Raw genomic sequence first — 13,357 nt, forward strand, 5'->3', positions numbered from 1 at the left:
CCGCTAGAGTGAACAATTCCATACCCTGAAATGGCATTTGTGTACATGTCTGAATAAAAAAGGTCATATTAAAATGAAACCTTTATTTCTCTGATTTACTTTACATCTTTGCCAACATTAGTAAATAACAGTAAGCATCTATTCATTGTATTACAAGACTAGGTTTACTGCACTATAATACTTATTAAAAATAGTGTGAGATTATTTCAATTCAGTCTGAACCCAAAACTAGTACATACATAATAGAAGGCTGGGACATGATATATTGAAAGGACCTTGGACACACAAATTCAGATGTGAGTGGATTATGAATGTGGACAAAATGTTTTTCATCATTTGAGGCTCAGATACGATTGGAAAATATGAGATTATTTCTGTTCATGCATTTATAAAAATGCATTTGATTTGTATTTAACTAATTGGATTTCCAGTCCTTCTAATGTGAACACAGCCACAGGGAGCAATCCATATTTTGGTGTTAAAAATGTATTAATTTTCACATAAAATGAAGATACATCTATGAAAACCAAATGCATTTATGATTTTATCTGGATTAGTACAAATTGCAGACAGAGAGACACAGATTAGTATTTATTTATTTGTGAATGTATTTGACTTGTGTTTAATTTGTGGATTAACATTTACACATTTGTCTAGTATTTTGAGACTGATCTCTCTCCATATTTATAACTGTACAGCATTGTGAATATGCTACTCATACACAATTGAGGTAATAGGAAAAAATGTAATCTGTGTATATGACGAAATCAGAAATGTAATTCAGGCACATCAATTAATGTGAACAGAGGGGTTAGTGCCCAAATGTGAAGTAAGGTGAACTCTCCCATTTAAGCCAGTGTAAGAGCAGCTTCTGTAAATCCCCCTCCACTAGATGGTAGTAGAGTCTACTCAGTGATAACGCACACCCAAATGTAAAGTCAGTCTTCAATCCTTTTTTATATTTTCTTAGATACAAAAAAAGTGATTTACAATTCATTATAAATAGGGCCATGAATAACAAAGCACTGCTGTGTTTCTGCCTCAGGGGAATTCACTGAATGAAAGAAATCCTGAGAGTCTGAACTAGCTTAAAAAAGACAGACAGTTGAATAGCAACACTTTTGCCTGAGACAATAAAAGAAAACATTTTACTGGATCACTTTCAAAGCAGAGATTAAGCTTAGTCCTGGACCACACTTCAGAATGCAAAAATGTCAGACAATTTTTAATCCCAGACTGGAAAACTGACCCTAAAGTGCCAAAAGTATCCAGACACACATATGATACGCCTGTTAGTAGTGTTGACTGTACACGGTTTACATGTTCTGCATAGAAATGATTTAACAGTAGAATGGGACCATTTTAGAGAAGGTCACAATTGGCCTGAAGGCTAGTTCATGAACACTGCTACAGCCATGGATCTCCAGCATGTATCTCATGCTACAGATAATGGATCTCCAGCTCTTCTGAGAAGATGATATGAGATGAAATGTGTTGTAGTAGTGTTCACAATCTAGAACTAATCAGCCAACATCAATAATGACCTCAATCAAAACTGACATGAAACATTGTGATGGTGCATGCAATCAACTCCTTGCAAAAAGTTCTAATAATTGGTGTCAAGTTTTCAAGAAAAGTAGAAACTTTTACTACTGCAAAGTGGGGACATATTTAATACACATTTTGGAACATTTGAACTGGTGTCTACAAACGCAGGAACTACGGTGTTAGATTTATGCCAAAATTCCAAGTTTATTTTTATTAGATGCAAATCACCTAATTATTCTGGTTTGTAAATCACCCACCTACATACTTATGTGCAGGAACTGTTCCAAAAGCAGGTGCTTTTCAGTGCTGCATTTCAAAGACAGTATGTGTCTTTGCTAAAAGGTGAGATTCAAGATGATAATTCATGGGGCACACAGAATTAACTTGCTTTTTTGCAAAAAAAATATGTACTTTCGCTGTAAAAGCCTTACTGTGTTTTTACACTTGTATTTTCAGTTTTTACTTTACTTTAGACTTTACTGTCAGAATACCTTAGCCAATCAGAAGGAGTTACAGATTTTGATCAATGAAGTTGATAATGCTGCTCTTCTCATTTTAATTAGTTAAAAAGTGTGGTTAACTGGGTTGCCAAAAGAAAAAAAAATTCATTTAAAACAGAATAATTACCAATGCAAGTGAATGGGGAATGTGAGTGATATTAATAAAGATTATTTGTTTACATACATTTACAATGGATAATAATAAAAAAAAACTTAGGAATTATATTTAACTTATTTTATTATTTAACAGTAAATTCAATGTATCACTCACATTTTCATTTCACATGCATTTTATTTGCATAATTTATTATATCAGTCCTTTGTGTGTGCATCATGCTATTAATCATGCATGAGGACAATAGTGAAAGTACCAGTTTCTCTGCTTAAAATCCATAACCCCTTCTGACTGAGGACAGTGAAAATCTTTTAAAAAGTCCATGATTGCACTAATGAGCACAGAGAGGTTCGCAATCATTTTGATCATTTTTAGTACAAGCTATAAAAAACCTGAGTGCATACAGTTAAACGCCAGGCATGTACACAGCACACATCTCAGCAAGTACAGATCTGTCATCAGTGGCTCAATCGTTAGAGAAGCAGGCTTGGGACTGGAACTTTTGTAAATATGTATTTTACACAAGAGCATCAAAAATGAGTTCTCCAACTCTATACTCTCACACTGTAAAAATATGCTTTCAACTTTTTTCGTTGAAAAAACACCATACTGGATTGTTAATGGATATTTTCACTTTTTCTGTTGTCCATTTTATTGAACTGGTGCGATCTCAAACAACCAATTGAAGTGTTCACCTCATATCACCTTCTGCCCATATCTCTTGACCTTCTACTGCTTACAGCAATGGCAGCTCACTCTGTTAATAAGGAGCATTTATTATTATGAAGGATGATTTCTGCAATACTTCTGCTGCTGTAAAGACAGTGGAACATCATAACCTAGTTGCTAGCTCCCTCAGCTCAAATCTACTGCTGATTCAGAAAATTTTTCCCCATCCAAATCTCTATTCAGGTCTAACATAAAACACAAGATGGATGTCCTCTTTTGGTTAAGAAATCCATTCTCTTGCCACCCGTGCTCCCTTAGGTCTCCAGGATGAATATGTAGACTCCTCTCCAAGGTGAGAGCGCTGAGGCGAGGGACCGTCTGGCTATATTCGGCTGAGGCCGTTTTTTTTTTTTTTTGCCCATGGCCACAGGAAGAATCACATTAATTTGGTCTCTGAAACAGATAAATACTTTTTCTAAAACAGAACTCCTGAAACATACAAAAAACAACAACAACATCAACAACAACAACAACAAAAGTGAACAAAGTGACTTTACTCAGTCGTTTACCATAGGTTTTCTGAGCATACACTTCGGATCGACATTTCGTCTCTGACCAGATAAAAAACATATATCTCTTAAAATAGTAGCTTTACAGAAAAAGGACAAGTAATGTTGGAGCATTTCTATTGGTTCATTCATCATGAATTTTTCATGTTTTTTTTTTTATGATTTCTTCATATGTGAAGTTTTTTGAGATCTTTGATGCCAACACTTACATTTGTTTGCCCATTCAATGTGCTGCAAGTTACTGGGTGTCTAATTATTATTATTATTATTATTATTTTTATTTATTTATTTATTTATTGCTCATGGGGCTCCCCCTAGTGTAATTTATTTTTATATCACCCCATTGTTTCTTACATGCCTCCAAATGATACTTAGTGCAGTTTCTGCAGTGTTGAGTCTTGAGCAGCAAAAGCAGAGGCTTTTTTTGTGAAGCAGTAATTTTAATTTAAAAAAATAATATTACGTAGTGTTCCTTTAAAACACACAAATATTACACTAGAGTTAATACAAATTTTTTTTATCCTTTTAGTGCTTAATACCCAAAGCTATTTGGACTTTCTTTGGACATTCAAAAAAGTCAAACAGCTAGAAGAGTATGACAATATTTTATTCATTTTATTAATTTTCCATGAGGATGAACTCAGTCACATGAAAAACATGAAAAACCTAAAGTGACCTGATTTAGCTGTGTGTGTGAAATTTGCAGTGGAGGTGACAGGCGTGTCCTGTGATGAGCTGACAACAGGCTGTCATTTGGAATCTGGGCCTTTTCCTGTATCAGTTCTTTCTGACAGTGTTGCCATGGGGCTTATGCAGGTATTCATTAGTGACAAAGCAGGAACAGTGTAGAGCCCTGATACAGATTTCTTCCTCCAGCTTTGACCTGTCTTACACCCCACTGAGGTGGAAGCACAGCACTGGGGAAATTAGCCCCCCACCCAACTCCTCACCGTGAAAACAATGATGCTGTAAAATATCACCAGGCAATAAAGACACATGCCCAACAATGGGGCAGCACCAGACACAAAAGTGTCTGTAAATGTTTTGGGTCAGCGCTGCAGCATGCTGAACTCCTGACCTTTCGGCTGACCGTAAAGGCCACTGAGTTAAGACAAAGCAGCAATTATCTTCAAGTTACTAACACATTGTGAATAGAGCATTGGCACACAGCAGTGTGAAAGGCCCAAAGGTGAGAGAAGTACACAGATTTTTTACTCAAGTAAAAGTGCAAATACTCTAATCTAGTTTCTAGGACACTAGTTATTATGATAATATAAATGAAAGTACAGTTTAACAGTTTTTTTTTACTTGAAGGCAATGTATTGGATTTTAACCAAAAAACACTTTTTAAAAAATGAAAAAAAAAAAAGTTTCCTCATCGTTTACTAGCTCTACAGTCTGTTTGCGTGCTTGATACCAGTGTAATGTGTTTATAAAGACAAGGTGTCAGGAAAAAAATAAAAATAAAAACAATCATGATGAATAAACCTTTCTCTCTGCAGAGGCATCTGAAGTTTTTTAAGGAAAGGAGAGAGCTCCAAAAGTTAAAAGCACAAACCAAGATGAAGTTATTGCTCTATTCCTGCTCAGTAGGTGGGTAATATTGATAAGTTGATAATATTAATATGTTTGCTTTTTTGGATTACGTAAGGTGGAATGTTTCCAAATTCAGGAGACTGCTTACTTTGTTCATTCATTCATTATCTGTAAGCGCTTATTCAGTTCAGGGTCACTGTGGGTCCAGAGCCTACCTTCACAGGGAGTCCTTCACAGGGCAACACACACTCACTCGGAGCGAGAATTGAACCCACAACCTCCAGGTCCCTGCAGTTGTGTGACTGGGACACTACCTGCTGTGCCACAGTATCGCCCGAGAGGGCTTACTGCATTACCAATATTGCTATTAAATTTATCAAGACGAATCACAAATGAGTTTCTGTAGTAATTAAAACAGTGAATAAAAACGTACAGACAAGTTAAAATTCAGCTACATACAACCCACCATCGCGTTTTCCCATCAAACATATCGTTCCATCTAAAAGAAAGCAGTGTCTTAACGTTAACAAACCAGAGAGAACAGTATTTCCCCACAATCGTATCCACCCCCTTTAAGTGAAAATATAAAATAGCAAAACCATAAAAACACGAATTTCTAATAAAATTATAAGGCCATTGAATAATATAATCTCACTGCCTTGCTTACCATTGGTTGAACCATCATTTTTAAGACTGCATTTCAAGGCCCTTATCAATTTGGTACTCTTTAATTTATTCTTTTCTTTTTCATTATATTCTTCACAAACATATTTCCTAATCACTTTGGTACTTTACTCTTCACTGAGACGTTCCTTAATCACTACAGTACTTTACTTTCACAGAGAAGGTTTCTAATGACTTTGGTACTTTTCTCTTCACACAGACATTTTCTATTCCCTTCAGTGCTTTACTCTTCACAGATAGGTTGCCTATTCACTTCAATATTTTTCTCTTCACAGAGACATTCCCTAATCACTTCAGTACTTTACTCTTTGCAGATAAGTTTCCTAATCACTTTAGTATTTTATTCTTCACAGATAAGTTTCCTAATCACTTCAGTATTTTACTCTTCACAGATAAGTTTCCTAATCACTTTAGTATTTTATTCTTCACAGATAAGTTTCCTAATCACTTCAGTATTTTACTCTTCACAGATAATTTTCCTAATCACTTCAGTGCTTTACTCTTCTCAGAGATGTTCCCTAATCACTTCAGTACTTTACTCTTCACAGATAAGTTCCCTAATCACTTCAGTACTTTACTCTTCTCAGAGATGTTCCCTAATCACTTCAGTACTTTACTCTTCACAGATAAGTTCGATAATCACTTCAGTACTTTACTCTTCTCAGAGACGTTCCCTAATCACTTCAGTACTTTACTCTTCACAGATAAGTTCGATAATCACTTCAGTACTTTACTCTTCTCAGAGACGTTCCCTAATCACTTCAGTATTTTACTCTTCACAGATAAGTTTCCTAATCACTTCAGTTTTTTACTCTTCACAGATAAGTTTCCTAATCACTTCAGTACTTTACTCTTCACAGATAAGTTTCCTAATCACTTCAGTACTTTACTCTTCACAGATAAGTTCCCTAATCACTTCAGTACTTTACCCTTCACAGAGACGTCCCCTAATCACTTCAGTACTTTACTCTTCACAGATGTTTCCTAATCACTTCAGTACTTTACTCTTCACAGATAAGTTTCCTAATCACTTCAGTGCTTTACTCTTCTCAGAGACGTTCCCTAATCACTTCAGTACTTTACTCTTCGCAGATAAGTTCCCTAATCACTTTAGTATTTTACTCTTCACAGAAATGTTCTCTAATCACTTCAGTACTTTATTCTTCACAGAAATGTTCCCTAATCACTTTGGTACTTTACACTTCACTGAGAAGTTCCCTAATCACTTCTAACATATGGTGAATAAAAGTATGAAATATTAAACTCCCTGAAACTTAATTATCCTTAAAAAACTAGTAATAAAGTTATAAGTCTGTGATGTAGAGGGAGTGATGGTGTGGCTGATTGTGGAAGAGTAAAAGGGGCTGAAGTGGACTTCTTCTGTTGGAGCATCACATGCTGTCCCACACATCAAACACTCAGCAGACAGACCCCAAGCAGAAGTAGAGCTTTAGCTGAGGATTCTGCTTTTCCAGACAAAACAACTGCTTCTTCAGCTTCTCTATACCAGAGAACCTCTAAGGGCTGAGGGGGCTGCACTGGGGGCTTTACACAGAGGAGCCGGGCTCATCCTCTTCATTTGCAGGACACAGAGACTTGGTGAAAAGAAGGAAAATCTACATGCTGGAGCTTAGCACTGCAACCCCTCAATAAGCAGTTTAGTCATCACAACAGGATTTGGGATTTGCCACAGATCCCACTGCGCCTAATGCCCAATATAATACAATGCTCTCTCTCTCTCTCTCTCTCTCTCTCTCTCTCTCTCTCTCTCTCTCTCTTTCTCTCTCTCTCTCTCTCTCTCTCTCTCTCTCTCTCTCTCTCTCTTGCTCTCTCTCCCTCTCTCTCTCTCTCTCTCTCTCTCTCTTTTTGCTTCACTTTTTTTTTTTACTTTTTTGCTTTCTGTCTCTTTCATTTTTCCTTATTATCTTTTGGGTCTTTTCATAAACCTATCATTCCTTGTTTTCCCATTCTTTTAATTTTTTTACACACACATTTTTCTATTTGTTATTTTCACATGCTCTCACTATCACTACCCTTCTTGCATCTTCCTGTCACTGTTTTTTCTGGTTTTTGTTCTCCATATACTTTCTCTATTACTCTTTCTTTCTTTCCTCTCATTTTACACTTTCCTAAATATTTGGAACTCTCCTCTGTTTGTCTTTCTATCTTCTACCTTCTCTCTCTCCCTCTGATTTTTTGATCACTCTGCTATGCCATCATTATGCAAACAGGCAGCATAAACCAGTAAACTGTCTTATATCAACAGCAGCACAATCGGGCTCTCTTTTGTTTGCTTGCTGGAGCATTGATCTGTGCATCTAAAGTCTGTGCTCAAAGGGTCTGCAGGGCTGGTAGACCACCACTCCACTCCCTCTCCTCCCCGGCCGCGCTGCCAGGGCCCGGCCGCTTTCTCATGCTAATCGCACACTTTGTCCTGGGGTGGATTATCCTGCCATGGCTTTTGTTGGAGCCCCAGAGCGGAGCCCCGCAAGGGCGACCTCAGCCTCGGCCTCAGACACAAAGCCCCCCGAGCGCATGCAGCCCCACTCCGAGCACGTCCCTCCACACACAAATTAGTCCAGCACAATTCCTCCTCACACTGGAGAGGCCCCCCATCATTTAAAATGACTGCACATGCTCCTCAGCTCACAGCACTCAACTCAAATAGGGCCAAACTCAAGTCTAGTGGATGCTTGATGCACAGGGATGGTCATAGTTTTGCTCACAATAAGTACAAGGCCTGATGTATATGGCATATTACTAGAGTTGAGTCTTGTAGCCCCTCAGCGCTATAAGGATAAGGCCAGTTACACATGGGAATTATGGAAATGTTGCTGCCTTTGATGCAATATGAATTTGATTTTTGTGTTTTTAACAATATAGGACCACATTTTTTAAGGTATATAACATATCCCATACTTTATAGAAACACTTTAATAATGGATTCTGACATTCTGACACTCAAATGCACACACAAATTTTAAATAAAAAAGCATGGATTCAGACACTGCTGAATGCCAAGCCACAAATATCTTCAAAAATATAGCTTCAAAGATATATCTGTTATTGCTGGTACCAGCTATATATATGGGACAGTCTGGTCCAGCCACAATAGGTCAACATGCCCAATGCCAAACATCGGCTAGAGGAGTATAAAGTCCTCCAGCAGTTGTCTGTTAGGATTCTCTGGATGTGCAGGAGCAGTGGAAACACATTTAGATACAGATTTAGTGTACAGTATGAGTAAATCTGTAGATGATTACATAATAACAGAGAAATAATTCAGGACATTTGAAAAGTGGGCATGAAATCACTAAGGAATTTCTAATTACCTAAACAGGTAATTACTGTGTTATTATAATTTAACGACTTTATGCTGTTTCCACTAAAGACTTGAGATATTAAATAACGCATATTCAAGTATTTTAATTTACTCTGTGTTTATTGTCATTAAACAACATATCACCAGATATTACTATGATAAGCAATTCCTAATATTGGCAGTGTTACCTCTAAGACAGATTAATCTTTATTGATTTAAAAACACTAATTTTACCACTCCAGTATCTGGACCTCAGTCATTAGTTTGGCTTTATTCATGTACAACTCTAAGATTATTCCTGATTCTGAGCCAGCAACTGTTTGTTTGGTATTAGAACAGATCTAATGGGTTCTCTGCTCTAACCCCAGAAGCTCAGGAGAGTGCAGGCTCTCACAGGTTCTTTAATTAGAGCTGATCCAGCCCCAGGGACTGTGGTGTGTGCAATGACTCTACACTGGAGACCTGACCCTGATTGAATGAGGCTCAAAAGAGATCTAAGGCCAAGCCTCTGTTCCATGAGCTTGTCGTATTTTAGTAGGGCACACAGTCTGCACTATTAGACTGGACACATCTAGATAGAGTATTTTAAAATCTCATGCACTGGGCTAAACTTGGGAATTATTCGTATAGACACATGCAAAAACTATGGCCAAATCACAGTTTTTACTTTCTGAATGAAAATAAAGAAACACAAGCCAGTCAAATAATCTATATTTTAATTTCTGATCCAATAGTCCCAGTGCAACAACACCAACACATCCCCACCATTTCAGTGTCACTGCAGCACTGAGCATGATCCACCACCCAAATCATACCTGTACTGTGGTGGTCTTGTGGGGGGTCCTGACCATTGAAGAACAGGGTGCAGAGAAACAGGTGGACTACAGTCTGTAATTGTAGAACTACAAAGTGCTCTTTTATGGTCAGAGGAAATAATAAAATAGACATTGAGTGTAGATACCGCCCTTGTAGGAAGGTTCCTAATCTAGTGATCTTTCAGTTTATAATATACTAAACTAAACAAAAAAGTTGCAAAATGTATTCAAACTGGTTTCTTATAGAGTATGTGCTTTGTTCTGTTCACTTAAAAATATTCCAACATGTCATTTGACCAGGGCTGTCCAAACTGTCAAATCAGACTGTACATTCTACTGTGGTAACAATACCATGTGCTAAGAAAAAAATAATAAAAAATCAAATTGGACCACCAGTCTGCCCAAACTAGTGTGTGATAGCAAGAACGACTGAAAATACGACAGGAAAGATGTACAATTAAAACATACAATGTTAAATTTATAAGTAACAGTAATTTATAAGTAACAAAAAATTCAACAATGAAAAGGGCAGCAAACATTTAGGTACTGGTGGAAGACTGATCGTTGGGCTCTCTTGCTACATTCTTCAAACCAGATGTTAACCCACCAGCTAGTTTTACCTGCCTCAAACTTGCTAAAGTTTACATGGACTCTAACTATTAATCTATTTAGCATCATCATTGCATTCAGTGGGATGGCACGGTGGAATAGCAGGTAGTGTCACAGTCACACAGCTTCAGGGACCTGGAGGTTGAGGGTTCAAGCCCTTCTCCGGGTGACTGTCTGTGAGGAGTTTAGAGTGTTCTCCCAGTGTTCACGTGGGTCCCAGTGTCCAAACACACGTTGGTAGATGGATTGGTGACTCAAAAAGTGTCCAGTAGGTGTGTGAGTTCATGTGTCGCCCTGTGAAGGACTGGTGCCCCCTCCAGGGTGTGTTCCTGCCTTGTGCCCAATGATTCTAGGTAGGCCCTGAACTGGTTAAGCTGTTACAGACAATGAATGAATGAAAGATGACTTTCAATATTCCTATTACTAATAGGATTAGATCAGTACACCTTAGTATAACAACAGCCTTATGTGGTGGTATAAGTAGTTTGATCAGAGGAGGATGGATCCCATTGTGAGTCTTGGTTTCTCTTTTTCCTTCCAGCTTCGAGTTTTTTCTTGCCACTGTGACCTTTGGCTTGCTCAGCAGGGGTTTGTCATGGTTTTTATGTTTTATATCTGGTGATCCTTTGTTCTACTACTGGATTTCTGTAAAGTTGCTTAGTGATGACACTAGTTCTAAAAAGTGCTGTACAAACGTGATACAGTGGACATATTCAGTATGACATAACTATGGATATATTGCAATTCATCATAGTCATATGGATAGAGGAGAAAGCTATATGCTCATATAAGCCTGGGCTCTTTCTGTATTCAAACAATGTTGATGGCAGGTTGACTGACAGTGAGCAGAGCCAGAAAAAAAAGTGAAAAAATGCTAAAGTTGACAAAAGAGTCTTGCTCCTCCCACTCCCTATTGGCGAGTGACATAGAGGCTTTTCTTTTTCCTCCAGCTAATTGGCCACCCAGGCTTTCAATTGATTAGGAGTTTTTCTCTGTACGCGTGCACGTCCTCCCCTGTCTGGAGTTACCCTGCGGCATGCCAGCTTTAACACCATGCCATCCCAGCGTTGCCATGGAGAGCTGCCAAAGACTGAGGGGGAAAAAAAACGCAAAAACAGGCCATTGATGTGATGTCTGTTTGTAGCTATGTGGATACTATGATATCAACAGATATGTCCATATACATGCCAGCAGCACATTTAGGTCAAGTCAACATGTCCTATAACGAGGTGATATTTTTGAATGGGTCAAAATACCACATCTCAGAAAACATGATGAAATTTGGTCCAATTTGCCTTGATTTACCACCAGCAAGCGCCTAGACACAACAAGTAGCAAATACTATGGCCTTAGCCAGACCTAAGCTTTTACCATTTTTCATTTTATAAGTTAAGATCACCAGTGCTTAGTGAGCACATACAGAGTTAAACTGGTCTCAAATGAGCACTAAGAGTTTGTTCAATGTTGGTAATACCTTTTGTTGCAGAATTGCACTCTCCTCTGAATTGTGTTCTTTTTGCTTATTAGGTTCATTTAAAGTGGGGAACAATGTGCAAAGACCTGTGAGACCTCGATCCCAGCTCTGGCGTCTCCCTCGGAGCAGCAGGGTGATAGATGAGCTAAACCTGATCTCATTATTTCATTAGTTATTTAGAAGCAGCGACGGAATTCGGTCACCTCTGTACCCCCTCCCCCTTCCTCCCTTTTGGGGGCGGATTTGCGGGTTGTGATAGTTTCTTTAAGGCCAGAGAAAAGGGGAGTGCAAGGGGGAGGCGAGATGGTGGAAAGTGATTCGATTGTGTGCTGCTTCCATATGTTACCGCGAGTGTTCAGTTTTGCTGGTCTTGTCAAAAGCAGGCTCGGGCCAATTGCCATTTGAATGGTATGGAACCAATGCCCCCCCCAACACAACACAACAAACTTTGTCCCAGAGCCAGACCCCACCACCATGGACCCCAACCTCAACCCCAACCCCACCACACACACACACACCCAGCCCTGATTAAAAAAAAAACAAACATAGGGAATCTGGTTAGAGAATAATAGTAGGAGCAGGCTAAAAGGGGCGGAGGCAAGGGGGGGTTAAAAAAATGGTGGGGTGTCAAGTGAGGCACGGAAAACTCAGCGAAACAAAACTGGGCGCTCTATGAGGCACACAAAAGCACAGCCATGTCTTTTCTGTTTGGTGCGACTGGTGGCGAGAGATAAGGGAATTCCTCAATACACTGAAAGAAAAGGCGATTCACTGTCGTGGGGCTTCCACCTCAAGCCACTGGGCATTATGCATATGTGTTTAAGAGATTGGGCTGATAATGCAGCACTTTGTCTGACAAGTTTTTGCTCTGTTTGAGTCTCAGTCGCTCTTTTGCTGCATCCATTGTGAAGCAAGGTATTATCCAGTCCAGCTGATCCAATGCAAATGTAAGAGAAAGATCTGGAGACTAGCTCACTTCTTTATTTCCTAGAAGAATACCCACCATAAACACACAAGGACCAATTATGTCACTGGTTGTAAACAGCACTAAGTTAGTGTAATCTAATTTGACCAGGCTGGTTGGTTTTGGAGTTCTGTGTGGGACTGTGTCTCCAGATATTGTTTTGATTGGTCTTTTCATCTGCTTCAGTGAATTGATCTAGTTCCTCAATTAAAAAAACCCCCAAGAGTTGCCTTCACAGTCTAAATATTTGTTTCCATTTTCAAAATCCTTTCATTATTTCATTATCCTTTTTCAATCAATGTTAGGCAGAGTACCACAGACCTATTCTAAAAGTCTGAAATGTAGACAAGACTTCAATTAGCAATCACTTACCAGCCACCTGTCATGGACCTACAGTAAAACCCATGTCCTCAGACTTTTAATATACTTTGTATGAGGTATAACTGTATGTATAACTGGTAACATGCCAAAAGGCAAAACATAAACTCTGTAGCTATAACCAATCTGAAATGTCTTATTAACAAATCTAAATGATATCCCACCTGAACCCCT

The sequence above is a fragment of the Hoplias malabaricus genome, chromosome 4 (genome assembly GCF_029633855.1).
Source record: "Hoplias malabaricus isolate fHopMal1 chromosome 4, fHopMal1.hap1, whole genome shotgun sequence".
Lineage (NCBI taxonomy): Eukaryota > Metazoa > Chordata > Actinopteri > Characiformes > Erythrinidae > Hoplias > Hoplias malabaricus.